This window comes from Polypterus senegalus, unplaced genomic scaffold (assembly GCF_016835505.1).
Source record: "Polypterus senegalus isolate Bchr_013 unplaced genomic scaffold, ASM1683550v1 scaffold_4456, whole genome shotgun sequence".
Lineage (NCBI taxonomy): Eukaryota > Metazoa > Chordata > Cladistia > Polypteriformes > Polypteridae > Polypterus > Polypterus senegalus.
Genome location: NW_024379315.1, coordinates 1 through 24,763, shown reverse-complemented (window position 1 = coordinate 24,763; position 24,763 = coordinate 1). Strand labels below are relative to the sequence as shown.

Here is a 24,763-nt window from a genome sequence, read left to right as displayed (position 1 = left end):
ATTTTCAAAGAGCTTTTAAAAAGGCCGTGGCTTAGCTTTGGGTTTAAAACGCCTGTCTTGTAAACAGGAGATCCTGAGTTCTAAACCAGCGGGGCCTTTTTCGCCTGCTTTTCCCCCTTCTTTTCTGCTGAACACGGGCAAAGTGAACTTGAAATAAGACTGGGGGAAAAATTCCGGGCCCCTTTTTATTGAAAATTTTAAGTCCTTAATCGGGTCGAAAAAGAGAATGGAAAAACCCCGATGAAGAAATGATTTGGGCCTTTGGGAAAATGACCGGGTTTTTTTTCCCGGGTCCCTCTGGGCTTTTCACGGATTTGTGTGAACGTTTTTTTTCTCCGAGGGTTTTTTGAACATTGGATTCAAACAACATATGGCAAACTTTTTCCCCCTAAAAATCTCAAATCGTGGAATTTCAAAGGTTCAAAATGTTCCCCCATTTTAGTGTTTTTTTATTTTTTTTTTTTTTTATTGAATTTACCAAGAGGTGGACATTGGTTACATGTTAATGTTATTTTGGGGGAGGGGTCACACCGCTAGAGTCTCCTTCATAACGCCCGGTGCCGTGGTTTTTGTTGTTTTGGGGCCCTTCAGTAAACAGGAGATCCTGAGTTTGACCAGCGTGCCTGCAGTTTGTCATACTGTTTGGGTTTATTTTCATTTTTGGTACCTGGATTTCCTTGGAAAATTTGCAAGGAACAGGTTAGCTTTTTCCGTTTTATTGCAGAAGGGGAGGGGAGCGCAGTTTTTGGGTTTTATTCTTTGTTTTGGCCCGGAAAGACATAAAAAAGTGAAAGCCGCCTGCCGCCGGACGGGGAACAGATTGCCTTTGCGCAAAAATTAAAAAAGAAAAAATTGATGACGATATGAGTGTTGAAAGAAGGTTTCCGGATTTAAAAAATAGAGCTTTGGATTTATGCTCGGACGTGAATTTAAATTTTTGGGGGAAAGCCCGGAAGGATCGCCGCTTGCTCATCGTGAAAGGTGGCCGGGAAGGGGGGACCGTTTAAACCATTTGTTTTGCACCTGGGTCGGGAAACCCACCCCTTTTCGTTTCAACTTAGAGTCCCAATCTTTTTGTTTCCATCTTTTGCCAGCAGATCAAACCCCGAAGAAAATATTCCACCCCTGTTTTTTCCCTGAAAAGACGAACGGGGTTTCCCCTTGTTCTTTTTAGTCCGCGCAACACCCGTTTGTTTAAAGGGTATCTTTGTCCATATTTTGAACTTTAAATTTTTGCCCTTTAAAAATTCTATTTTTCCGGGGTTAAAAAGGAAACCCTTTACAAAGATTTTACATGGGGGGGGTTTAATGGTTGCCCTGTCTTGTAAATAGGGGATCCTGAGTTCAATCTCAGGGCCTTTTTCGCCGTTTTTTGCTTTTTTTGCTGGAAACCAAAAATAACAAAAAGATCCTGGAAAACCTTTTTCTTTTCTTGATATTAAGTCCCCAATCAAGCAAAAAAGGGGAAAAGGAAAACCCCCCGGGGAAAAAAATGAAAGGGGCCTTTGGGAAAATGACGGGTTTTTTTTCCCGGATCGAAGTCTGTTGTGCTTTTCAAAGGGGGTGAACGTTTTTTCTTTTTCCCAGGGGTTCCTTTTAACATTGATTCAAACAAATATGGAAAAATTTTTCCTTAAAAATCTCCCCAAACGTAACTGCAGTTACCAAAAAGGGGTTCACATTTCCCGATGTTTTTATTTTTTTTTTTTTTTATTGGGAAATTTCCAAGAGGTAATTGGTTCATATGAACCGGTTTTTTAGGGGGCTGGGCGTTTTACACCGTTTGAGTCTCTTTATAACGCCCGGGCCGGGGTTATTGGTTTTGCCCCCTGGGTTAGTAAACAGGAGATCCCGAGTTTTGAGTCTCCGGGGGTGCCTGCAGTTTTTCATACTGCTTCCCCTTATTTTTACTGGCACCGGGGGCCTTTGGGAAAATTTGGAAGGAACAATTTTGTCCGTTTATTTCAGAAGGGGAGGTGGGGCGGGCCCCGGTTTTATTTCCCCTTTGCTTTGGCCAGGAAAAAAATAGGGTGAAAGCCTGCCCGCTTGCCGGGCGGGTAAAAAGATTGTTTTGGGAACAAAAGGGGCAAAAACAGGGAAAATTGATGACATATGAGGGGTTGATGAAGTGTCCCCTTTAAAATATAGAGTTTTCATGATGTACCGGGTTGTGGGAAATTTTAAAATTTTTTGGGGGAATGCCTGGGAAAGGGTCGCCGCTTGCTTTTTGTGACAAGGGGGGGTCGAAAGGGTTTAAGGGATGGACCGGGGAATCCATTGTGTTTTGCACCCCGGGGGGTTGAATCCCACCCCCTTTTCGTGACTTTCAACTTTGAGTCTATTTTCCCCCGCTTTCTGTGCCAGCAGATCAAAATTAAGAAGAAAATACCCACGCCGTTTCCGTGAGAACGGGGGTTCCCCTTTAAATTACTTTTTAGTCCCCAAACACCCGTTGCTCAAAGGCAGTATCTTAGTCCAAATTTTTGAATCGAAAAAGTTCTTTTAAACATTCTATTTTTCTGAGGAAAAGGAAAACTTTAAAAGGGCTTTTACAAGGGGGCCCGGGGTTAGCTGGTTGGGGCCTTTTCTTGTAAAAAAGGAGATCCTGAGTTCGAATCTCAGGGGGCCCTTCGGGCCCCCTTTCCCCCGGGGTTTTCTGCTGAACACGTAAAATGAATTTTAAATAAGACTGCGTGGAAAACTTTCCCTTTTTTATTGATATATTTTTTAAATCCTTAACGAATTCCCAAAAAAGAATGGAAAACCCCGATGAAGAAATGAAAAAGGTTTTTAAGAAGATGACTGCTTTTTTTTTTGATCGCAAGTCTGTTGTGCTTTTCCGGGGTTTTTTGAACGTTTTCTCTTTTTCAGGGCTTCCTTTTAACATTGGGTTCAAAAAACATATGGCAAAATTCTCCTCAAAAAAAGTCTCAAATCGGGAACTGCAGTTACTGGGAAAATGTTTTCAATTTTTTTATTTTTTTTTTGTTATTTAATTTCCAAGAGGTGGGCATTGGCCCCTGTTAACCGCCCTTTAGGCGGGGACGCCCCCACTGCTAGAGTTTTTCAAACGCCCGGTGCCGTGGCTTAGTTGTTTTAAGCGCCTGTTAGTAAAAAAGGAGATCCTGAGTTTGAGTCTCAAACGGTGCCTGCAGTTTGTCATACTGTTTAGTTCCTTTTTATCTTGGCACTCGGATTTCCTTGAAACTTTGGAAGGAAAAGGGTTGGGGTTTGTCCGTTTAGAGAAATTGGGGGTGGGGCGAGCTTTCAGGTTTTATTCTCTTTTTTTTTGGAAGGGAAAAACATAGAGAAAAATGAAAACCCGCCTGCCGCCCGGGGACGGTAACAGATTGCTCTGAACAAGGCACCAAAAAAAACAATTCGGGTTACAAAGAGGTTGATGAAGTGGGCCGATTTAAAATATAGAGCTTTGGGATGATGCGTTAATCGACGGAATTTAAAACCCAGGGAGGAATGCCGAAGGATCGCCGTTTTCCCATTTTTTTACAAGGTGGCCGAGTGGGGGTTTCGGCGGGGACTTTTAAACCATTGTGCTCTGCACGCGGTTTGTCCCACCCGGTCGGACTTTCAATTTAGGGGTCTATTATCCTTTTCTGCTTTCTGTGCCAGGGAGATCAAATTCAAGAAGAAAAAAATTCGACGCTTTCCCCGTGGAAAAAAAGAACGGGGTTTCCTCTTGGGGTTTCTTTTCAGTCCCGAACACCTGTTTCCCAAAGGCAAAATTTTTAGTCCATATTTTTGAATCGAAATGTTCTGGGCCTTTAAAAATTCTATTTTATGGGGTGAAATGGAAATTGACAAATGAGTTTTTGACATGGGGGGCCTTTGGGTTAGCTGGGGCCTGTCTTTTAAAACAGGGGGGATCCTGAGTTCAATTTAGCGGGGCCTTCCCTTTGCTTTTTTGCTTCCCGGGGTTTTTTTTCCTTTAACACGGGCAAAGTGAACCCGAAATAAGACTGGAAAACCCTTTCCCTTTTTCTTTTTTTGATATTTTAAGTCCAATCAAGTCGCAAAAAAAATGGTTTGATGAAGAAAAAGATTTAAGGTGCCTTTAAGAAGATGGGGCTTTTTCCGGATCGCAAGTCTGTTGTGCTTTTGGATTGTGTGGGAAAGTTTTCTTCTCCGAGGGCTTCCTTTTTAACATTGGGCCCAAAAAATATATGGCAAACTTCTTCCCCCTAAAAATCCAAATCGGGAATTTACTTTAAAAGGGGTGTTCCTTTCAGATGTTTTTTTTTTTTTTTTTAATTAAGCCCAAAAGGGGGGACATTGGTTTTCTGTTAACCGCTTTTTGGCGTTGGGGCGCCCCACTGCTAGAGTCTCTTCATAACGCCAAATGCCCGGGGGAGTTGTTTTAAGCGCCTGTCTTTAAAAAGGAGATCCTGAGTTTGAGTCTCAGGGCCTGCAGTTTGTCATACTGCTTCAGTTCCCTTTTTATCTTTTGGGACTGGGTGGCCTTTTAAAATTTGAAAACAGGGTTTTTTTTCCGTTTTATTGCAGAAGGCGGAGGGGGAGCGCAGGGCCCCCAGGTTTTTTCCCCTTTTCTTTGGCCAGTGAAAGACAAGGGGGAAAAATGGCCGCCGGGCAGTAACAGATTGCTCTGTAACAAGGCGCAAAATTTAAAAAGAAACAATTTACGATTGAGTGTTGGGTGGGAAAGGGCCGTATTAAATATAGGGGAATGCACCGGGTCAGGAATTTAAATTTAGGGGGGAATGCCCCGAAGGGTCGGGGCCCCTTTTTCACGTGTAAGGGGTCAGAGGGGTTGGTGGGGGACGGGAATTCCCGGCCCCTGCCGGGGGTTAATCCCACCCCGTGTGGGCTTCCAAAACTTAAATCTATTATCCCCTTCTGCCTTTCGTGGCAGACAAATTTGGGGAAAATTTTTTCCACGCTGTTTTTTCCGTAAAGACGAACGGTTGCCTCTTTTAAAACCAGTCCCCAAAGGGAACACCCGTTGCTCAAAGGCAGTATCTTAGTCCATATTTTAGAATCGAAAAGTTTTGCCTTAAAAAATTCTATTTTAATTTAAAAGGAAACCTTTACAAATGAGCTTTTGACATGGGGCCCTGGCTTAGCTGGTTTGGGTTTCCTTTTCTTGTAAAAAGGGATCCTGAGTTCAATTCAAACGGTGCCTTTTTTCTGGGCCCTTTTCCTTGCTTTTTTCTGCTGAACACGGGGAAAGTGAACCCGGGAAAAAAGATTGGGAAAAAAATTGCCCTTTTTCATTGATATATTTTTAAGTCCTTTTAAACGAAGTCGCAAAAAGAGAATGGAAAACCTCCCGGGAAGAAAAAGAAAGGTGCCTTTTTAAGGGAAAAAGACTGCTTTTTTTCCCGGGTCGCAAGTCTGTTGTGCTTTTCACGGGTTGTGTGAAAAGTTTTTTTTCTCCGAGGGCTTCCTTTTAACATTGGATTCAAACAACATATGGCAAACTTTCCCCATAAAAAATCTTTAAAAACGGAATTTAGTTTCTGGGAAAATGGTTCAATTTCAGATGTTTTTTTATTTTTTTTTTTTTTTATTGAATTACTAAGAGGTGGAATTGGGTTTCATTTTAAACCCCTTTTTAGGGGTGGGCGCCACACTGCTGGGGGTCTCTATAACCCCTAGGGGGGCTTAGTTGTTTTAAGCCCCCTGGGCTAGTAAACAGGAGATCCTGAGTTTGAGTCTCAGCGGTGCCTGCAGTTTGGGCAACGTTTTTAGTTCCCTTTTCATCTTGGGCACCCCCATGCCTTTTAAACTTTGAAGGAACAGGTTAGCTTCTGGTTTCATTGCAGAAGGCGGAGGTGGAGCCCCAGTTTTAGGTTTTTTTTCTCGTTTTTGGCCGTGGGAAAAACATAGGAAAAAGTGAAAGCCCCGCCTGCTGGCCCTGACCGTAACAGATTGCTCTGTAACAAGGGGAGCAAATTTAAAAAAGAACAATTGATGACGAATGAGGTTGAGAAGTGTCCGGGGGTTTTAAAAATAGAGCTTGGCCCGATGCGTTACCGGGTCAGTGGGAAAAATTTCTAGGGGGAAGTTTTTAAGGGTCGCCGCTTGCCCACGGGGCAAGGTGGCCGAAAAGGGTTGGCGGGATGCTAACCATTGTGCCTGCACGCCGGGGTTTAATCCCACCCTTTTCCGGGGGCTTTCAATCTTAGAGTCTATTATCCTTTCTTTCTGCCTTTTTTGGGCCCGCAGATCAAATTCAAGAAGAAAATATTCGGCCCCTGTTTTTCCGGGAAAAGACGCAACGGGGTTTTTAAGTTACTTTTTAGTCCGCTCAACACCTTTTTGTTTAAAACCCGTATCTTAGTCCATATTTTTGAATGGGAAAAGTTCTGCCTTTAAAAATTCTATTTTACGAGGTTTTTAAAAAGACAAATTTAGTTTTTTACATGGGGGGGGTTATTTTTTAAAGCCCTTTTTCTGTAAACAGGAGATCCTGAGTTCAATTTAGCGTTCCCGGGCCCTTTCTTTCCTTTCGCCCTTTTTTTTCGAAAAACGTGGCAAAGTGAATTTGGGAAATGATGGGGAAAATTGCCCTTTTCATTGAAAATTTTAAGTCCCCAATCGGGTTTTTCAAAAAAAGAATGGAAAACCCCCCCATAAAAAAGATTTAATGCCTTTGGGAAAATGACTGGGGTTTTTTCCCCGATCGAAGTCTGGGTTTTGGGTTTTCGGGTTTGTGAACGTTTTTTTTCTCCGGGGGGGCTTTTTGGGAAATTTGGGTTTTAAAAAACATATGGCAAACTTTCCCAAAAAATCTCCCAAATCCCTGGAAATGAAAATTTGTTACATTTCAGATGTTTTTTTTTTTTTTTTTTTTTTTGTTATTGAATTCCCAAAAGGTGGACATTTTACATTTTTCGGGGATTTAGGCGATGACGCCCCACTGCTAGAGTTCCCCTTAAACCCGGGGCCCTGGCTTAGTTGTTTTCCGCCGTTAGGGGAAAAAGAGATCCTTTTTTGTTTGAGCCCGGGGTTTTTCCGAGTTTGTCATACTGCTTCCAGTTTTATTTTCATCCGGCACCGATGCCTTAAAAATTTGCGGAAAAAAGGAAGGGGGTTTGTCCGCTTCATTGGGAGAAGGCGGGGGTGGAGCTTTGCCTGGTTTTATTTTTGGTTTCCAGTGAAAAATAGAGAAAAAGGGAAAACCCCGCCCGCCGGGTATGGCGGTAACAGAGTTTTGGCAACAAACAATTAAAAAAGAAAATTTATGAAATGGGTTGATGGGAAATGTCCGTATTTAAATATAGGGTTTTATGATGGGTTTTCCGGGTCAGTGAAAAATTTAGGGGGAATTTTCCCCCCGGGGGCGCCGCTTTCCACGGGGCAAGGTCCAGTGGTTAAGGGGATGGGGGCTGCTAAAACCAGTGCCTGGGACCGCGGGGGTTTAAACCCACCCCCTTTTCGGACTTTCAATCTTAAAAGTCTTTTTCCTTTCTTTCTGCTTTCTGTGCCCAGCAGATCAAATTCAAGAAGAAAATATTCCGGGGCGCTTTCTTTTCCTTAAAAAACGAACGGGCCCTTGGGGTTTTTTTTCAGTCCCGAACACCTGTTGCTCAAAAAGGGAGTATCTTTGTCCAATTTTTTGAATCGAAATGTTCTGCCTTAAACATTCTATTTTACTGGAGTTGAAATGTTGGGCAAAAAAGAGCTTTTTTTACATGGGGGCGCCGGGGGTTTGCTGGTTAAAGCCCTTTTCTTGTAAAAGGAGATCCTTTAGTTCGGAACCCAAACGGTGCCTTTCGCCTGTTTCTGCGCTTTTTTGCTGAACACGTGGGGAAAGTGAACTTTGTAAAACTCTGGAAACCGGTCTTTTTTATTGATATATTTTTTAAATCCTTAATCGGTTTTACAAAAAAGGAAAAGGAAAACCCTGAAGAAAATGGGTTTAATGCCTTTTTAAAAAGATGAGTTTTTCCTGGATCCAAGTCTGTTGTGTTTTCAAAGGATTTGTGTGAACGTTTTTTTCCCAGGGGTTCCTTTTAAAGGGTTAAAAAAGGTTTTTCCAAAAAACTAAAACAAAGTTACTGGGAAAATGTGTTCACATTTCAGATGTTTTTTTTTTTTTTTTTTTGTTATTGAATTACCAAGAGGGGGGAAATTTTACATGTTAACTTTTTTAGGGATGACGTTTTTACTGCTAGGGGGTCTCTTCAAAACCCGGTGCCGGGGTTTGTTGTTTTTTAAACGCCCCGTCTAGTAAACAGGAGATCCTGAGTTTGAGTCTCAGCGTGCCTGCAGTTTGTCATACTGCTTCTAGTTTCCTTTTCATCTTTGGGACCGGATTTCCTTTAAACCCCGCAAGGAACAGGTTTGCTTTGTCCGGGGTTTTCGCAGAAGGCGGAGGGAGCCCCAGCTTCCCCAGGTTTTATTCTCGCCGGCCAGTGAAAAAACATAAAAAAAGTGAAAGCCTGCCCCCGCCGTTGGGGCGTGGGAAAAGATTGTCGAACAAGGCAGCAATTAAAAAGAACAATTGATGACGATATGAGGGTTGGGTGAAGTGTCCGATTTTAAAAATAGAGCTTGGCATGATGGATCGATCAGTGAATTTAAATTTAGGGGGAATGCCCCAAGGATCGCCGCTTGCTCACGTGGGCAAGGTGGGCCCAAAATGGTTAAGGCGAAGGACTGCTAATCCATTTGTGTTTTGCACGCTGCGGGTTCGAATCCCACCCTTGTCGGGGGACTTTCAATCTTAGAGTCTATTATCCCTTTTGTTTCTTTCGGCCCGCAGATCAAATTCAAAAGAAAAAATTTCCACCGCCCCTAAAAAACGCAACGGGGTTTCCTCTGTTACTTTCCCAGTCCCAAAAAACCTGTTGCTCAAAGGCAGTATTCAGTTCCCTATTTTTTGAATCAAATGTTCTGCCCCTTTAAAAATTCTATTTTACTGAGTGAAATGGAAAATTGACAAATGAGCTTTTTTTTTAAGGGGGCCGTGGGGTTAGCTGGTTAAAACGCCTGTCTTTGTAAACAGGGGATCCTGAGTTCGAATCTCAGCGGGGCCTTTTTCGCCTGCTTCCCTTTCGCTTTTTTTGCCGAACACGCGGGAAAGTGAATTGAAAAAGACCGCGGGGAAAAATTGCCTTTTTTATTGATATATTTGTCCCCAAACAAGTCGACAAAAGAGAATGGAAAAAACCCCGATGAAGAAAAAAGATTTAATGCCTTTGAAGAAGATGACTGCTTTTTTTCCCGATCGCAAGTCTGTTTTGGGTTTTCACGGGTTGTGTGAACGTTTTTCCTTCTCCGAGGGGTTTTGAACATTGGATTTAAAAAAACATATGGCAAACTTCTCCCTTCAAAAGTCTCAAAACGGGAATCCGTTTCTGGGAAAGGGGTTCACATTTCAGATGTTTTTTTTTTTTTTTTTTTGTTATTGAATTACCAAAGGGGGGAATTGGCCCTGTTAAACCCCATTTAAAAAAGGTTTACGCCCCACCGTTTGAGTTCCCCATAACGCCCGGTGCCGGGGTTTTGTTGTTTTAAGGGCCCGTCTAGTAAACAGGAGATCCTGAGTTTTTGTCTCAGCGGTGCCTGCAGTTTGGGCATACTGTTTTTAGTTCATTTTCATCTTGGCACTGGATTTCCTTGAAACTTTGCAAGGAACAGGGTTTGCTTTGTCCGTTTATGCAGAAGGCGGAGGGGGGAGTTTCCCCGGGGTTTTTTTTCTTTGCTTTGGCCAGTGAAAAGAATAGAGAAAAGTGAAAACCTGCCTGCCGGGAGCAACAGATTGTTTTGGGAACAAGGCAGCAATTAAAAAAAGAACAAATTTATGACATATGAGTGTTGATGAAGTGTCCGTTTTAAATATAGGTTTTGGGATGATTTCGTTAACGATCAGTGAATTTAAATTTAGGGGGAATGCCTGGGAAAGGGTCGCCCCCACGTGACAAGGGGCCGGAAAATGGGGCGATCGTTTAACCATTGTGTTTGCACCCTGGGTTCAACCCACCCTTTGTGACTTTCAATCTTAGAGTTTATTATCCTTTCTGCCGCTATCTGTGCCAGCAGATCAAATTCAAGAAGAAAATATTTTCCCACCGTTTTCCGTAAAAAACGAACGGTTGCCTCCCGTTATTTTTAGTCCCAAACCTGTTGCTCAAAGGGAGTATTAGGGCCATATTTTAGAATCGAAATGCTTTCCTTTAAAAATTCCCCCTTTTTTCTGAGGAAATGGGGAAAATTTAAAATGAGTTTTTTACATGGGGGCCCCTGGTTTTGCTGGTTAAAGGCCTGTCTTTTAAAAGGAGATCCTGAGTTCAATCTTTAGCGGGGGCCTTCTTTGCTTGGGGTTCCTTTGGGGTTCTTTTTTGCTGAACACGGGCAAAGTGAACTTGAAATAAGACTGCGGGAAAAAAATTGCCTTTTTATTGATATATTTTAAGTCCTTAATCAAGCCCACAAAAGAGAATGGCCCCTTTTAAGAAAAAGATTTTAAAGGGGCCTTTAAAAGATGACTGCTTTTTTTCCCGGGTCGCAAATTTTGGGTTTTGCTTTTTTACGGATTGTGTGAACGTTTTTTTCTTTCCCAGGGGTTCCCAAATTGATTCAAAAAAAACATATGGCAAACCCCTTCCCAAAAATCTCAAATCGTGGAATGCGTTACTGGGAAAAGGGGTTCACATTTCAGATGTTTTTATTTTTTTTTTTTTTTTATTGTTTACCAAAAGGTGGGAAATTTGGGTTTCATGTTAACTGCTATTTAGGCGATGGGCGCCCCACTGCCAGGGGTCTCTTATAACGTCAGGTGCCGTGGCTTAGGTTTTTTTGGGCCCGTCTAGAAAAAAGGAGATCCTGAGTTTGGGTCCCCGCGGTGCCTGCAGTTTGTCATACTGTTTTTAGTTCATTTTTTCTTTGGGACTGGATGTGCCCCGGAAAATTTTCAAGGAACAGGTTAATTGGGCCGGTTTCATTGCAGAAGGCGGAGGTGGGGATTTTTTCAGGTTTTTTCTCCCTTTTTTTTGGCCAGTGAAAGACATAGAGAAAAGTGGGAAAACCCCCCCCTTTCCGCCCGGGGAGGAACAGATTGCTCTGGCCGGGGGAGCAATTAAAAAAGGGAAAAATTATAGGCGAGTGTTGGGTAAAGGGCCGATTTTAAAAATAGAGCTTGGCATGAGCGCCACCGGGTCAGTGAATTTTAAAATTTTGGAGGAATGCCCCAAAAGGGTCGGCTTTGCTAAGCGGACAAGGGGGGGCCCAAAAGGGGTTTTGGCGGGGGGATGGTAATCCCTGGTTTTTGAAAGCTGGGGTTCAATCCCACCCCCGTCGTGACTTTCAATCTTAGAGTCTATTATCCCCGGGTTTGCCAGCAGATCAAATTCAAGAAAAAATATTCCCACGTTTCTTTCCCGTAAAAAAGAACGGTTGGGTTTTAAGTTACTTTTCAGTCCGCTAAAAACCGGTTTGGCAAATTTAGTCCATATTTTAGAATCGAAATTTTTGCCCTTTAAAACCATTTTTTATTTTTGAAAATGTTTTGGGAAAATGACAAAGGGGGTTTTGACATGGGGCCGGTTTTGCTGGTTTTGGGGGCCCGCCCCGGGAAACAAAATCCTGAGTTTCGAATTTAGCGGTGCCCCTTTTTTCGGGGCCCGCTTCCCTTGGGTTCTTTTTTGCTGAACACGTAAAAGAATTGAAATAAGACTGCGGGAAAAAATTGCCCCCTTTTTATTGATATATTTTAAGTCCTTAATCGGTTTTTTAAAAAAAGAAGGGAAACCCCCTGAAGAAAAAGATTTGGTTTCCTTTGGGAAAAAATGACGCTTTTTTTTCCCGGATCGCGTCCGTTGTGCTTTTCACGGATTGGTGAACGCTTTTTCTTCCCCAGGGCCCTTTTTAAAATTGGGTCCAAAAAAAACATATGGCAAAACCCCTTTTAAAAGTCTCAAATCGTGGAACTGGGTTACTGGAAAATGGTCACATTTCCATGTTTTTTTTTTTTTTTTTTTTTGGAATTAACCCCGAGGGGACATTGGGAATGTTAATCAAAGGGTTTAAGGCCCCTTAATTTCCAGAGTCTCTTCCAAAAGCCCGGGGCCGTTTAAATTGTTTTAAGCGCCTGTCTAGTAAACAGGAGATCCTTTAGTTTGAGTCTCAGGGGGGCCTTGCAGTTTGTCATACTGCTTCTAGTTCATTTTTATCTTGGCACCGGGGTGCTTTTTGGGAAAATTTTCAAAAGGGAAAAGGTTACTTTTTCCGCTTCATTGCAGAAGGCGGAGGTGGAGCGAGTTTCAGGTTTTATTCTTTTTTGCTTTGGCCAGTGAAAGACATAGAGAAAAGGGGAAAGCCCGCCTGCCGCCGTAGGAAAGATTGCTCTGGGAACAAAAGGAAGGGGAAAATTTAAAAAGGAAACAATTGATGACGAAATGGGTTGATTTAAGTGTCCGACAAATATAGAGCTTTGGGATGATGGCCAACGATCAGTGAATTTAAATTTTGGGGGAATGCCCGGAAGGCCCCTTTCTCACGTGGGCGGGCCCAGTGGTTGGGCGCTTTTTAATGCTAACCATTGTGCTCCCGCACCCCGGGGTTCCCAATCCCACCCCTTTTCGGGTTTTCTAATCTTGGGTCTATTATCCCCGTTGCTTTCTGTGCCAGCAGATCAAAATTTAAGAAGAAAAAAATTCCCACGCTGTTTTTTCCCAAAAGAACGGTTGCCCCTTGTTACTTTTCAGTCCGCCAACACCTGTTGCTCAAAGGGGAGATTTAGTCCTTTTTTTTGAATCGGAAAAGTTCTGGGTTTTTAAAAATTCTATTTTTTCTGAGGAAAAGGAAAATTGACAAAATGAGCTTTTTTACATGGGGCCCCCGGGTTTAAAACCGGTTAAAGCGCCTTCCTTTTAAACAGGAGATCCCTGAGTTCGAATCCCCAGCGGGGCCCTTCGCCTGCTTCCTTGGGGGCTTTTTTTCCCCCGCTGAACACGCGGGGAAAGGAACTTGAAATAAGTATGGGGGAAAACCTTTCCCTTTTATTGAATTTTACGGGCCTTAATCAAGCCCAAAAAAAGAGGGAAAGGAAAAAACCCCCGGGAAGAAAAAAATTTAAGGTGCCTTTGAAGAAGATGACCGCTTTTTCCCGGATCGCAAGTCTGTTGTGCTTTTCCCGGTTGTTGTGAACGTTTTCTTTTCCCCCGGGCCCTTTTAACATTGGGTTCAAAAAAACATATGGCAAACTTTTCCTTAAAAAATCTCAAATCAACTGCAGTTACTGGGAAAAGGGTTCACATTTCAGATGTTTTTTTTTTTTTTTTTTTTGTTATTGAATTCCCCAAAAGGTGGAAAATTGGTTTCATGTTAACTGCTATTTAAAAGGGGATGACGCCACACCGTTTGAGTCTCTTTCGCTTCAGGGGCCCTGGGGTTGTTGTTTTGGGGCCTGTTTTAGTAAACAGGAGATCCCAGTTTTAGTCTCAGCGGTGCCGCAGTTTGTCATACTGTTTTTAATTATTTTCACGGCACTCGGATTTCCTTAAACTTTGGGGGGAACAGGGTTTTTTTCCTTTCATTTCAGAAGGCGGAGGTGGGGCGAGGGTTCCGGTTTTCTTTCTTTCTTTGGCCAGTGAAAGAATAGAGAAAAGTGAAAGCCTGCCTGCCGCCGGACGGTAACAGATTGCTCTGTAACAAGGCAGCAAAAAAACAGAACAATTGATGACGACAAAGTGGATGAAGTGTCCTCCTTAAAAAGAGCTTGGCAAAAGGGGCCCCCGGATGCGGGAATTTTTAAAATTTTGGGGAATGCCTGAAGGGGCCCCCGTTTTTCAATGGACAAGGGGGGGTGGAAAAAGGGGATGGATCTAACCATTGTGCCCGCACGCTGCGGGGTTTAATCCCACCCCTTTTCGTGGGCTTTCAATCTTTGAGTCCAATCCTTTCGCCGCCATTTTTGGCCCGCAGATCAAATTCAAGAAGAAAATATTCCCACCTTCTTTTAAAAGACGAAAAGGTTGCCCCTTGTTACTTTTCAGTCCCTACAAAAAACCTGTTGCTCAAAGGCAAACTTTGTCCATATTTTAGAATCGAAAAATTTTGGCCTTTTTAAAAATTCCATTTTTCTGAGTGAAAAGGAAACTTTACCCAAAAGAGTTTTTGGCAAAAGGCCCTGGCTTGCTTTTTGGGTTTAAAGGGCCCGGGCTTGTAAACAAAGGGGATCCTGAGTTCAATCTCAGCGGGGCCCTTTGCCTGCTTCCTTGCGGCCCTTTTTTTTCGCTGAACACGTGGCAAAGTGAACTTTAAATAAGACTGCGGGGAAAAATTGCCCTTTTCATTGGGTATATTTTAAGTCCTTAATCAAGTTCCAAAAAAAAGAGGGAAAGGCCCCCGGTGAAGAAATGATTTAAGGTGCCTTTGAAGAAGATGACTGCTTTTTTCCCGGGTCGCAAGTTTTGTTGTGCTTTTCACGGGTTGTGTGAACGTTTTCTTTCCGAAATTTTTTAACATTGATTAAACAACATATGGAAACTTTCTCCCCCAAAAAGTCTCAAATCGTGGGAATTTCAGTTAATGAAAGTGGGGTTACATTTAGATGTTTTTTTTTTTTTTTTTTTTTTGTTATTGAATTTTTCCAAGAGGTGGAAATTGGTTACATGTTAACTGTTTTTGGCGATGACGTCACACTGCTAGAGTCTTTTTTAACGCCCGGTGCCGTTTAGTTGTTTTGGGTTGTTTTAGGGAAAAAGGAGAACTTGAGTTTGAGTCTCAGCGGTGCCTTTTTCAATTTGCTACTGCTTCTAGTTCATTTTCATCTTGGACCCCGGGTGGCCCCTTTAAACTTTTGGGAAAAGGGAAAGGGTTTGCTTTGTCCGTTTATTTCAGAAGGCGGAGGGGGAGCGGGCTCTCAGGTTTTATTCCCTTGCTTTGGGCCCGTGAAAGAAAGAAAAGTAAAGCCCGCCCGCCGGGCCCTGAGCAAAATTTTCCGAACAAGGCAGCAATTAAAAAAGAACAATTGATGACGAATGAGTGTTGATGAAGTGTCCGTACTTAAATATAGAGCTTGGCACTGCGTTTCCGGATCGTGGGGAATTTTAAATTTTTGGGGGAATGTTTTGGGAAAGGGTCGCCGCTTGGTTTTACGTGACAAGGTGGGGGAGTGGTTAAGGCGATGGACTGGTTTAAACCATTTTGCTCTGACGTGGGGGTTTGAATCCCACCCTTTTTCGGGCTTTTTCAATCTTAGAGTCTACAAACCTTTTGCCTGCTTTCGTGCCAGGGAGATCAAATTCAAAAGAAAATATTCCACGCTGTTTTCCGTAAAAGACGCAACGGTTGCCTTTTAAGTTACTTTTCAGTCCGGGGGAACACCTTTTTGCTCCAAAACAGTATCTTAGTCCATATTTTTTGAATCGAAAAAGTTCTTTCCTTAAAATTCTATTTTACTGGGGGAAATGGAAATTGACAAAAAGAGTTTTTGACATGGGGGGCCGTGGGTTTTGCTGGTTAAAGGCCTGTCTTGGGAAACAGGAGATCCGAGTTCGAATCTCAGCGTGCCCCCGGCCTTTCTTTTTCCCCATGCTTTTTTTGCTGAACAGGAAAAAGTGAACTTGAAATAAGACCGCGGGAAACTTGCCCTTTTCATTGATATTTTTAAGTCCTTAATCGGGTCGACAAAAAAAAAATTTTGGGAAAACCCCGATGAAGAAAAAAGATTTTAAAGGGGCCTTTGAAGAAGATGACCCCTTTTTTCCTGGATCGCAAATCTGTTGTGCTTTTCACGGATTTGTGTGAACGTTTTTTTCCGAGGGCTTTTTGAAAAATTGGATTCAAAAAAAATATGGCAAACTTTTCCCCTTTCAAAAGTCTCAAATCGTGGGAAACCGCAGTTACGGGAAAATGTGTTACATTTCAGATGTTTTTTTTTTTTTTTTTTTTTTTGTTATTGAAACCAAGAGGGGGCATTGGTTAATGTTAATCGGACAGGGGATGACGCCCCACTTCTAGAGTCTCCCATAACGCCCGGGCCCTGGCTTAGTTGTTTTGCGCCTGTTAGTAAACAGGGGGATCCTGAGTTTGAGTCTCAGCGGGGCCCGCAGTTTGTCATACTGTTTAAGGGTTTATTTTCATCTTTGGACTCGGGTGTCCCTTTAAACTTTGGAAGGAACAGGTTAGCTTTGTCCGTTTCATTGGAAGGGGGGAGGTGGAGCGCAGGGGTCTCAGGTTTTTTCCCTTTGCTTTGGCCGGGGAAAGACATAAGAAAAGGGAAAACCTGCCTGCCGCCGGGGGACGGTAACAGAGTTTTGTAACAAGGCAGCAATTAAAAAAGAACAATTGATGACGAAGTGGGGATGAAGTGTCCGTATTTTAAAAATAGAGCTTGGCATGATTTCGTTACCGGATCAGTGAATTTAAATTTAGGGGGAATGCCTGGGAAAGGGCCCCCGCTTTCCCCACTTTACAAGGTGGCCCAAAGGGGTTTTAAGGGAATTGGGCTGCTAATCCATTGTGTTTTGCACCGCGGGTTTTGGAAACCCAAACCCCCCTCGGGACTTTCAATCCAGGGGTCTATTATCCTTTCGCTGCTTTCGTGCCAGCAGATCAAATTCAAGAAGAAAATATTCCCACCCCTGCCCTTTTTAAAAAACGCAACGGTTGCCCCTTTAAAACCCTTTTTCAGTCCGGCCAAAAAACCTTGTTGCTCAAAGGCAGTATTTGTCCAATTTTTGAATCGAAATGTTCTGCCTTTTAAAATTCCAAATTTTTCCTATGAAATGGGAAAATTGACAAATGAGTTTTACATTTGGGGGGCCGGGCTTAGCTTTGGGGCCTTTTCTTGTAAACAGGGGATCCCCGAGTTCAATCCTTAAACGGGGCCTTTTTCGCCTTGGGTTCCTTGGGGCTTTTCTGCTGAACACGTGGCAAAATGAACTTTGAAATAAGATCGTGGAAAACTTGCCCTTTTTTATTGGTTTTATTTTAAATTCCCTTTAAACGGTCGAAAAAGAGAATGGAAAACCCGGGAAGAAAAAAAATTTGGGTGCCTTGAAGAAGAGGACTGCTTTTTTCCTGGATCGCAAATCTGTTGTGCTTTTCAAGGATTGTGTGAACGTTTTTTTCCGGGGGCCTTTGAACATTGATTCAAAAAAACAAAGGTTTTCCCCATAAAAAATCCTTTTAAATCGTGGAACCGCAGTTACTGGAAAGTGTGTTCACATTTCAGATGTTTTTTTTTTTTTTTTGGGTTTTTGAATTACCAAAAAGGTGGAAATTTTTAAAAGTTAATCGTTATTTTGGGCGATGACGCCCCACCCTTTGAGTTTTTCATAACGTGGGGGCCGTGGGGTTTGTTGTTTTTGGGGGCCTGTCTAGTAAACAGGGGGATCCTTTAGTTTGAGTCTCAGGGGGCCCCAGTTTCTTCATACTGCTTTTTTGTTATTTTCATCTTGGACTTTTTTTGCCTTTGGGAAAATTGGTAAGGGAAAAGGTTTTTGTCCGTTTCTTTCAGAAGGGGGAGGTGGGGGGCGAAACCCCAGGTTTTTTCTCTTTGCTTTGGCCAGTGAAAGAATAGAGAAAGTGAAAGCCTGCCTGCCGTCATTTTTCGTTTTAAAAGATTGCTTTTGTAACAAGGCAGCAATTAAACAGAACAATTGGGTGATTTATATGAGTGTTGGGTGAAAAGGGGCCCCCATTTTTAAAAATAGAGTTGGGATGATGCTTTCCGGGTCAGTGAATTTAAATTTAGGGGGAATGCCTGGGAAGGGTCGCCTTTGGTTTACGGGACAAGGGGCCGGAAAATGGTTTTAAAGGGGGTTTTGGGTGTTTAAACCATTGTGCCGCACGCCCGGGGGTTTGAATCCCCCCCTTGTCGGACTTTCAACTTTGAGTCTATTATCCTTTCTGCCGCCATCTGTGCCAGCAGATCAAATTCAAGAAGAAAAAAATTCCGACGTTGCTTTTCCCAAAAAACGAACGGGTTTCCCTTTATTTTCAGTCCGCAAATTGTTGCTCAAAAGGGGGTTTTTAGTCCATATTTTAGAAAACGAAAGTTCGCCTTAAACATTCTATTTTACTGAGGAAATTTGGAAAATTTACAAATGAGTTTTTGGGAAAGGGGCGGCCCCCTTTTGCTGGTTAAAGCCCCTGTCTTGTAAACAGGGGGATCCTGAGTTCGAATCCTGCGTTTTTTCCCCCTCTCTTCCCCCCTTTTCTGCTGAACACGGGGGCAAAGTGAATTGAAAAAGACTGGGGTGGGGAAAACCTTTTCCCCCTTTTATTGATAATTTTAAGTCCTTAATCAAGTCGGGCAAAAGAGAATGGAAAAACCCCGATGAAAAGAAAAAGATTTGGTGCCCTTTTTAAGAAGATGACTGCTTTTTTTTCCCGATCGCAAGCCTTTTTGGGCCAAAGGGTTGTGTGAACGTTTTTTCCGAGGGCTTCCTTTGAACATTGATTCAAAACAACATATGGCAAAACCCCCCTTACAAAAAATCCCCAACGTGGAATCAGGGGTTTCTGGGAAAATGTGTTTTTTTTTTTTATTTTTTTTTTTTTTTTATTGAATTACCAAGAGGTGGAATTTTACATGTTAACTGGGGATTTAGGGGGCATGGGCGCCCCACTGCTAGAGTCTCTTCATAACGCCCGGTGCCGTCTTAGTTGTTTTAAGCGGGGCCCCCCTAGTAAAAGGGGATCCTGAGTTTGAGTCTCAGCGGGGCCCGCAGTTTGTCATACTGTTTCCCAGTTCATTTTTATCTTGGCACCCGGGTGTGCCTTTTAAAAATTTTTGGGGGGAAAGGTTTGCTTTTCCGTTTTTTTTCAGAAGGGGGGAGGTGGAGCGCAGTTTTAGGTTTTATTCCTTTGCTTTGGCCCAGTGAAAGACATAAAAAGAAAAGTGAAAGGGCCCGCCGCCCCGTGATTTGAAAGATTGCTCTGTAACAAGGGAGCAATTAAAAAAAGAACAAAATTTTTGACATAAGAGTGTTGATGGCGGGCCGTATTAAATATAGAGCTTGGCATGAGGGGGTTCCCGGGTCATGAATTTAAATTTTGGGGGGAATGCCTGGAAGGATCGCCGCCTTTCCCACGTGGCGGGGGCCGGGGGTTTAAAGGGGAAGGGACTGCTAATCCAGTTTGCACGCCAGGTTTAACCCAACCCCTTTCGGGATTTTTTAACTTAGAGTCTATTATTTTTAATGCTTTCTGTGCCAGCAGATCAAATTCAAGAAGAAAAACCGACGCTGGTTTTTCCGTAAAAGCAAAAGGTTGCCTCTTGTTATTTTTAGTCCGCGGGAACACCTGTTGCCCAAAGGCAGTATCTTATCCATATTTTAGAATCGAAAAAGTTCTTTCCTTTAAAAATTCTATTTTTCTGAGGAATGGAAACTTGACAAATGAGCTTTTACATGGGGGCCCCTGGCTTTGCTGGTTAAAGCGCCTGTCTTGTAAACAGGGGGATCCTGAGTTCGAATCCCCAGCGGTGCCTTCTTCGCCTGTTTGCGCTTTTTCCCACGGGAAAATGAAATTGAAATAAGAATCGGGGAAAAAAATTTCCCCCTTTTTATTGATATATTTTAAGTCCTTAATCGAAGTCGAAAAAAAATGGAAAACCTCGGATGAAGAAATGATTTGGGGCCTTTTGAAGAAGATGACGCTTTTTTTCCCGATCGCAAGTCTGTTGGGGCTTTTCACGGATTTGTGAACGTTTTCTCTTCTCCGAGGGCTCTTTGAACATTGGATTCAAAAAAACAAAGGCAAACTTTTCCCTTTCAAAAATCTCAAATCGGGGGTTTCAGTTACTGAAAGTGTGTTTACATTTCAGATGTTTTTTTTTTTTTTTTTTGTTATTGAATTCCCCAAAAGGTGGAAAATTGGGGTTTCGTTAACCGTTATTTAGGGATGAGTCACAATTTCTAGAGTCTCTTCATAACCCCCAGGGGCCGTGGCTTATTGTTTTTAAACCCTGTCTAGAAACAGGGGATCCCGGGGTTTGAGTCTCCCGGGGGCCCGAGTTTGTCATACTGCTTCTAGTTCATTTTCATCTTGGCACCCGGGGTTTCCTTTTAAAATTCAAGGGAAAAGGTTAGTTTTGTCCGTTTTATTGCAGAAGGCGGAGGTGGAGGGAGTTTCCCCGGTTTTATTCTCTTTGCTTTGGCCTTTTTTAAAAAATAGAGAAAGTGAAAGCCCCCGGGCCCCCGGACGTTTAGATTGCTCTAACAAAAGGGGGCAAAATTAAAAAAGAACAAAATTTATGAATATGAGGTTGATGAAGTGTCCGACCAAAAAAGAGCTTTGGGATGATGCGTTACCGATCAGTGAATTTTTAAATTTAGGGGGAATGCCTTGGGAAAGGGTCGCCGTTTTCCCACGTGACAAGGTGGCCGAGTGGGAAGGCGATGGATCAATCCATTGTAACCCGCACCCGGGGCGAACCCACCCCCTTTTCGGGCTTTCAATCTTAGGGGGTTTTATTATCCTTTCCCGTTTCTTTCGTGCCAGCAGATCAAATTCGAAGAAAATATTCCGACGCTGTTTCCCGTAAAAAACGCAACGGTTGCCCCTTAAGTTATTTTTCAGTCCAAGGCAACACCTGTTGCTCAAAGGCAGTATCTTAGTCCAATTTTAGAATTGAATGTTCTTCCTTTTAAAAATTCTATTTTACTTTTAGTGAAATGGAAAATTGACAAATGAGTTTTTTACATGGGGGCCGGGGTTATTTGGGTTTAAAACCCCGTTTTAAAAGGAGATCCTGAGTTCAATCCCGCGGGGCCTTTTTTTCACTTTCTTCCCTTTTGCTTTTTTTTGCTGAACACGTGGGGAAAATGAACCCCCTTTAAATAAGATTCGGGGAAAATTCCCGCCCTTTTCATTGATGTATTTTTAAGTCCTTAGCCAGAAGTCGACAAAGAGAATGGAAAACCTCGATGAAGGAAATGATTTAAGGTGCCTTTGAAGAAGATGACTGCTTTTTCCTGGATGCCAAGTCTGTTGTGTGCTTTCGCGGATTGTGAGAACGTTTTCTCTTCTCCGAGGGCTTCCTTTGAACATTGGATTCAAACAACATGTATGAAACTTCTCTCCCTACAAAAGTCTCAAATGTCATTGGAACTGCAGTTACTGAAAGTGTGTTCACATTTCAGATGTTTTTATTTTTTTTTGTTATTGAAGCGGGTGCAAGGAGGTGGACATTGAACACATATTTACCTACTTTTAGGCGTATGACGTCACTACTGCTAGAGTCTCTTTCATAGCAATCAGGTGCCGTGGCTTGGTTGTTTTAAGCGCCTGTCTAGTAAACAGGAGATCCAGAGTTTGAGTCTCAGCGGTGCCTGCAGTTTGTCCTGCTGCTTCTAGTTCATTTTCATCTTGCCACTCGGATGTGCCTTGAGAACTTTACAAGGAACAGGTTAAGCTTGGTTTCATTTGCAGAGAGGCGGAGGTGGAGAGCAGCTCTCAGGGTTTTATTCACTTTGCGTTGGCCATTGAAAGATAGAGAGAAGTGAAAGCCTGCCTGCCGTCATTGACGTGTAACAAGGATTGCTCTGTAACAAGGCAGCAATTAAACAGAACAATTGATGACGATATGAGTGTTGATGAAGTGTCACGTTACTTAAATATAGAGCTTGGCATGATGCGTTACCGGATCAGTGAATTTAAATTTAGGAGGAATACCTGGAAGGATCGCCGTTTGCTCACGTGACAAGGTGGCCGGTGGTTGGATGGACTGCTAATCCATTGTGCTCTCTGCCTGCAGTGGGTTCAGATCCCACCCTTGTCGTGACTTTCAATCTTAGAGTCTATTATCCTTTCTGCTGCTATACTGTGCCAGCAGATCAAATTCAAGAAGAAAATATTCGAGCGCTGCTTTCCGTAAAAGGCACAGCTGGTTGCCTCTTAAGTTACTTTCTCAGTCCGCGCAGCACCACCTGCTTCAAAGGCAGTATCTTAGTCCATATTTTAGAATCGAAATGTTCTGCCTTAAACATTCTATTATTCTGAGTGAAATGGAAACTTGACAAATGAGCTTTTGAGCATAGGGCGCCGTGGCTTAGCTGGATTAAAAGCGCCTGTCTTGTAAACAGGAGATCCAGAGTTCGAATCTCAGCGGTGCCTTCTTCGCTCTGCTTCCTTGCGTTTCTTTTCTGCTGAACACGTGGCAAAGTGAACTTGAAATAAGACTGCGTGGAAAACTTGCCCTTTTTCATTGATATATTTTAAGTCCTTAATCGAAGTCGACAAAGAGAATGGAAAACCTCGATGAAGAAATGATTTAAGGTGCCTTTGAAGAAGATGACTGCTTTTTTCCTGGATCGCCAAGTCTGTTGTGCTTTTCACGGATTGTGTGAACGTTTTCTCTCTTCTCAGAGGGCTTCCTTTGAACATTGGATTCAAACAACATATATGGCAAACTTCTCTCCTTACAAAAGTCTCAAATCAGTGGAACTGCAGTTACTGAAAGTGTGTTCACATTTCAGATGTTTTTATTTTTTTTTTATTGTTGAATTACCAAGAGGTGGACATTGGTTACATGGATTCTGCTATTTAGGCATTATGGCGTCACACTGCTAGAGTCTCTTCATAGCGTCAGGTGCCGTAGCTTAGTTGTTTTAAGCGCCTGTCTAGTAAACAGGAGATCCTGAGTTTGAGTCTCAAGCCCGGTGCCTGCAGTTTGTCATACTGCTTCTAGTTCATTTTCATCTTGCTTTTCGGATGTGCCTTGAAACTTTGCAAGGAACAGGTTAGCTTTGTCCGTTTCATTTGCAGAAGGCGGAGGTGGAGCGCAGCTCTCAGGTTTTATTCTCTTTGCTTTGGCCAGTGAAGACATAGAAAAGTGAGAAGCCTGCCTGCCGTGACGTGTAAACAGATTGCTCTGTAACAAGGCAGCAATTAAACAGAACAATTGATGGCGATATGAGTGTTGATGAAGTGTCCGTACTTAAATATAGAGCTTGGCATGATGCGTTACCGGATCAGTGAATTTAAATTTAGGAGGAATGCCTGGAAGGATGCCGGTTGCTCACGCGTGACAAGGTGGCCAGAGTGGTTAAAGGCGATGGACTGCTAATCCATTGTGCTCTGCACGCGTGGGTTCGAATCCCCCTTGTCGTGACTTTCAATCTTAGAGTCTATTATCCTTTCTGCTGCTATCTGTGCCAGCAGATCAAATTCAAGAAGAAAATATTCCGACGCTGCTTTCCGTAAAAGGCGCTTAGCGGTTGCCTCTTAAGTTACTTTTCTCAGTCCGCGCAACACCTGTTGCTCAAAGGCAGTATCTTAGTCCATATTTTAGAATCGAAATGTTCTGCCTTAAACATTCCTATTTTACTGAGTGAAATGGAAACTTGACAAATGAGCTTTTGACATGGGGCGCCGTGGCTTAGCTGGTTAAAGCGCCTGTCTTGTAAACAGGAGATCCTGAGCTTGAATCTCAGCAGTGCCTTCTTCGCTCTGCTTCCTTGCGTTTCTTTTCTGCTGAACACGTGAACAAAGTGAACTTGAAATAAGACTGCGTGGAAAACTTGCCCTTTTCATTGATATATTTTAAGTCCTTAATCGAAGTCGACAAAGAGAATGGAAAACCTCGATGAAGAAATGATTTAAGGTGCCTTTGAAGAAGATGACTGCTTTTTTCCTGGATCAAGTCTGTTGTGCTTTTCACGGATTGTGTGAGCGTTTTCTCTTCTTCGAGGGCTTCCTTTGAACATTGGATTCAAACAACATATGGCAAACTTCTCTCCTTACAAAAGTCTCAAATCGTGGAACTGCAGTTACTGAAAGTGTGTTCACATTTCAGATGTTTTTTTTATTTTTTTTTGTTATTGAATTACCAAGAGGTGGACATTGGTTACATAATAACTTCTATTTATGCGTATTGCGTCACACTGCTAGAGTCTCTTCATAACGTCAGGTGCCGTGGCTTAGTTGTTTTAAGCGCCTGTCTAGTAAACAGGAGATCCTGAGTTTGAGTCTCAGCGGTGCCTGCAGTTTGTCATACTGCTTCTAGTTCATTTTCATCTTGGCACTCCGGATGTGCCTTGAAACTTTGCAAGGAACAGGTTAGCTTTGTCCGTTTCATTGCAGAAGGCGGAGGTGGAGCGCAGCTCTCAGGTTTATTCTCTTTGCTTTGGCCAGTGAAAGACATAGAGAAAAGTGAAAGCCTGCCTGCCGTCTTCGACGTGTAACAGATTGCTCTGTAGCAAGGCAGCAATGAAACAGAACAATTGATGACGATATGAGTGTAGATGAAGTGTTAGTACTTAAATATAGAACATAGAATGATGCGTTACGGATCAGTGAATTTAAATTTAGGAGGAATGCCTGGAAGGATCGCTTTGCTCACGTGACAAGGTGGCCGAGTGGTTAGATGGCGATGGACTGCTAATCCATTGTGCTCTGCAGCGCGCGGGTTCGAATCCCACCCTTGTCGTGACTTTCAATCTTAGAGTCTATTATCCTTTCTGCTGCTATCTGTGCCAGCAGATCAAATTCAAGAAGAAAATATTCCGAGCCGCTTTCCGTAAAGGCACGAACGGTTGCCTCTTAAGTTACTTTCTCAGTCCGCATAACACACCTGTTGCTCAAAGGCAGTATCTTAGTCCATATTTTAGAATCGAAATGTTCTGCCTTAAACATTCTATTTTACTGAGTGAAAATGGAAACTTGACAAATGAGCTTTTGACATGGGCGCCGTGGCTTAGCTGGTTAAAGCGCCTGTCTTGTAAACAGGAGATCCTGAGTTCGAATCTCAGCGGTGCCTTCTTCGCTCTGCTTCCTTGCGTTTCTTTTCTGCTGAACACGTGGCAAAGTGAACTTGAAATAAATG

General features: G+C 42.8%; 6 non-coding genes across 6 annotated transcripts; all 6 read left to right on the top strand.

Moving 5' to 3' along the window:
• Positions 1-21,977: 21,977 nt before the first annotated feature.
• trnat-ugu lies at positions 21,978-22,053 on the top strand. Its single transcript has one exon. It is a non-coding gene; the product is annotated as a tRNA-Thr (tRNA).
• A 912-nt stretch (positions 22,054-22,965) lies between these two features.
• trnas-gcu lies at positions 22,966-23,047 on the top strand. Its single transcript has one exon. It is a non-coding gene; the product is annotated as a tRNA-Ser (tRNA).
• Positions 23,048-23,306: 259 nt separating this feature from the next.
• On the top strand, positions 23,307-23,380 carry trnat-ugu. The gene has a single exon. It is a non-coding gene; the product is annotated as a tRNA-Thr (tRNA).
• Positions 23,381-23,847: 467 nt separating this feature from the next.
• On the top strand, positions 23,848-23,921 carry trnat-agu. Its single transcript has one exon. It is a non-coding gene; the product is annotated as a tRNA-Thr (tRNA).
• Positions 23,922-24,282: 361 nt separating this feature from the next.
• Positions 24,283-24,367, top strand: trnas-gcu. Its single transcript has one exon. It is a non-coding gene; the product is annotated as a tRNA-Ser (tRNA).
• A 256-nt stretch (positions 24,368-24,623) lies between these two features.
• Positions 24,624-24,697, top strand: trnat-ugu. The gene has a single exon. It is a non-coding gene; the product is annotated as a tRNA-Thr (tRNA).
• Positions 24,698-24,763: the final 66 nt, after the last annotated feature.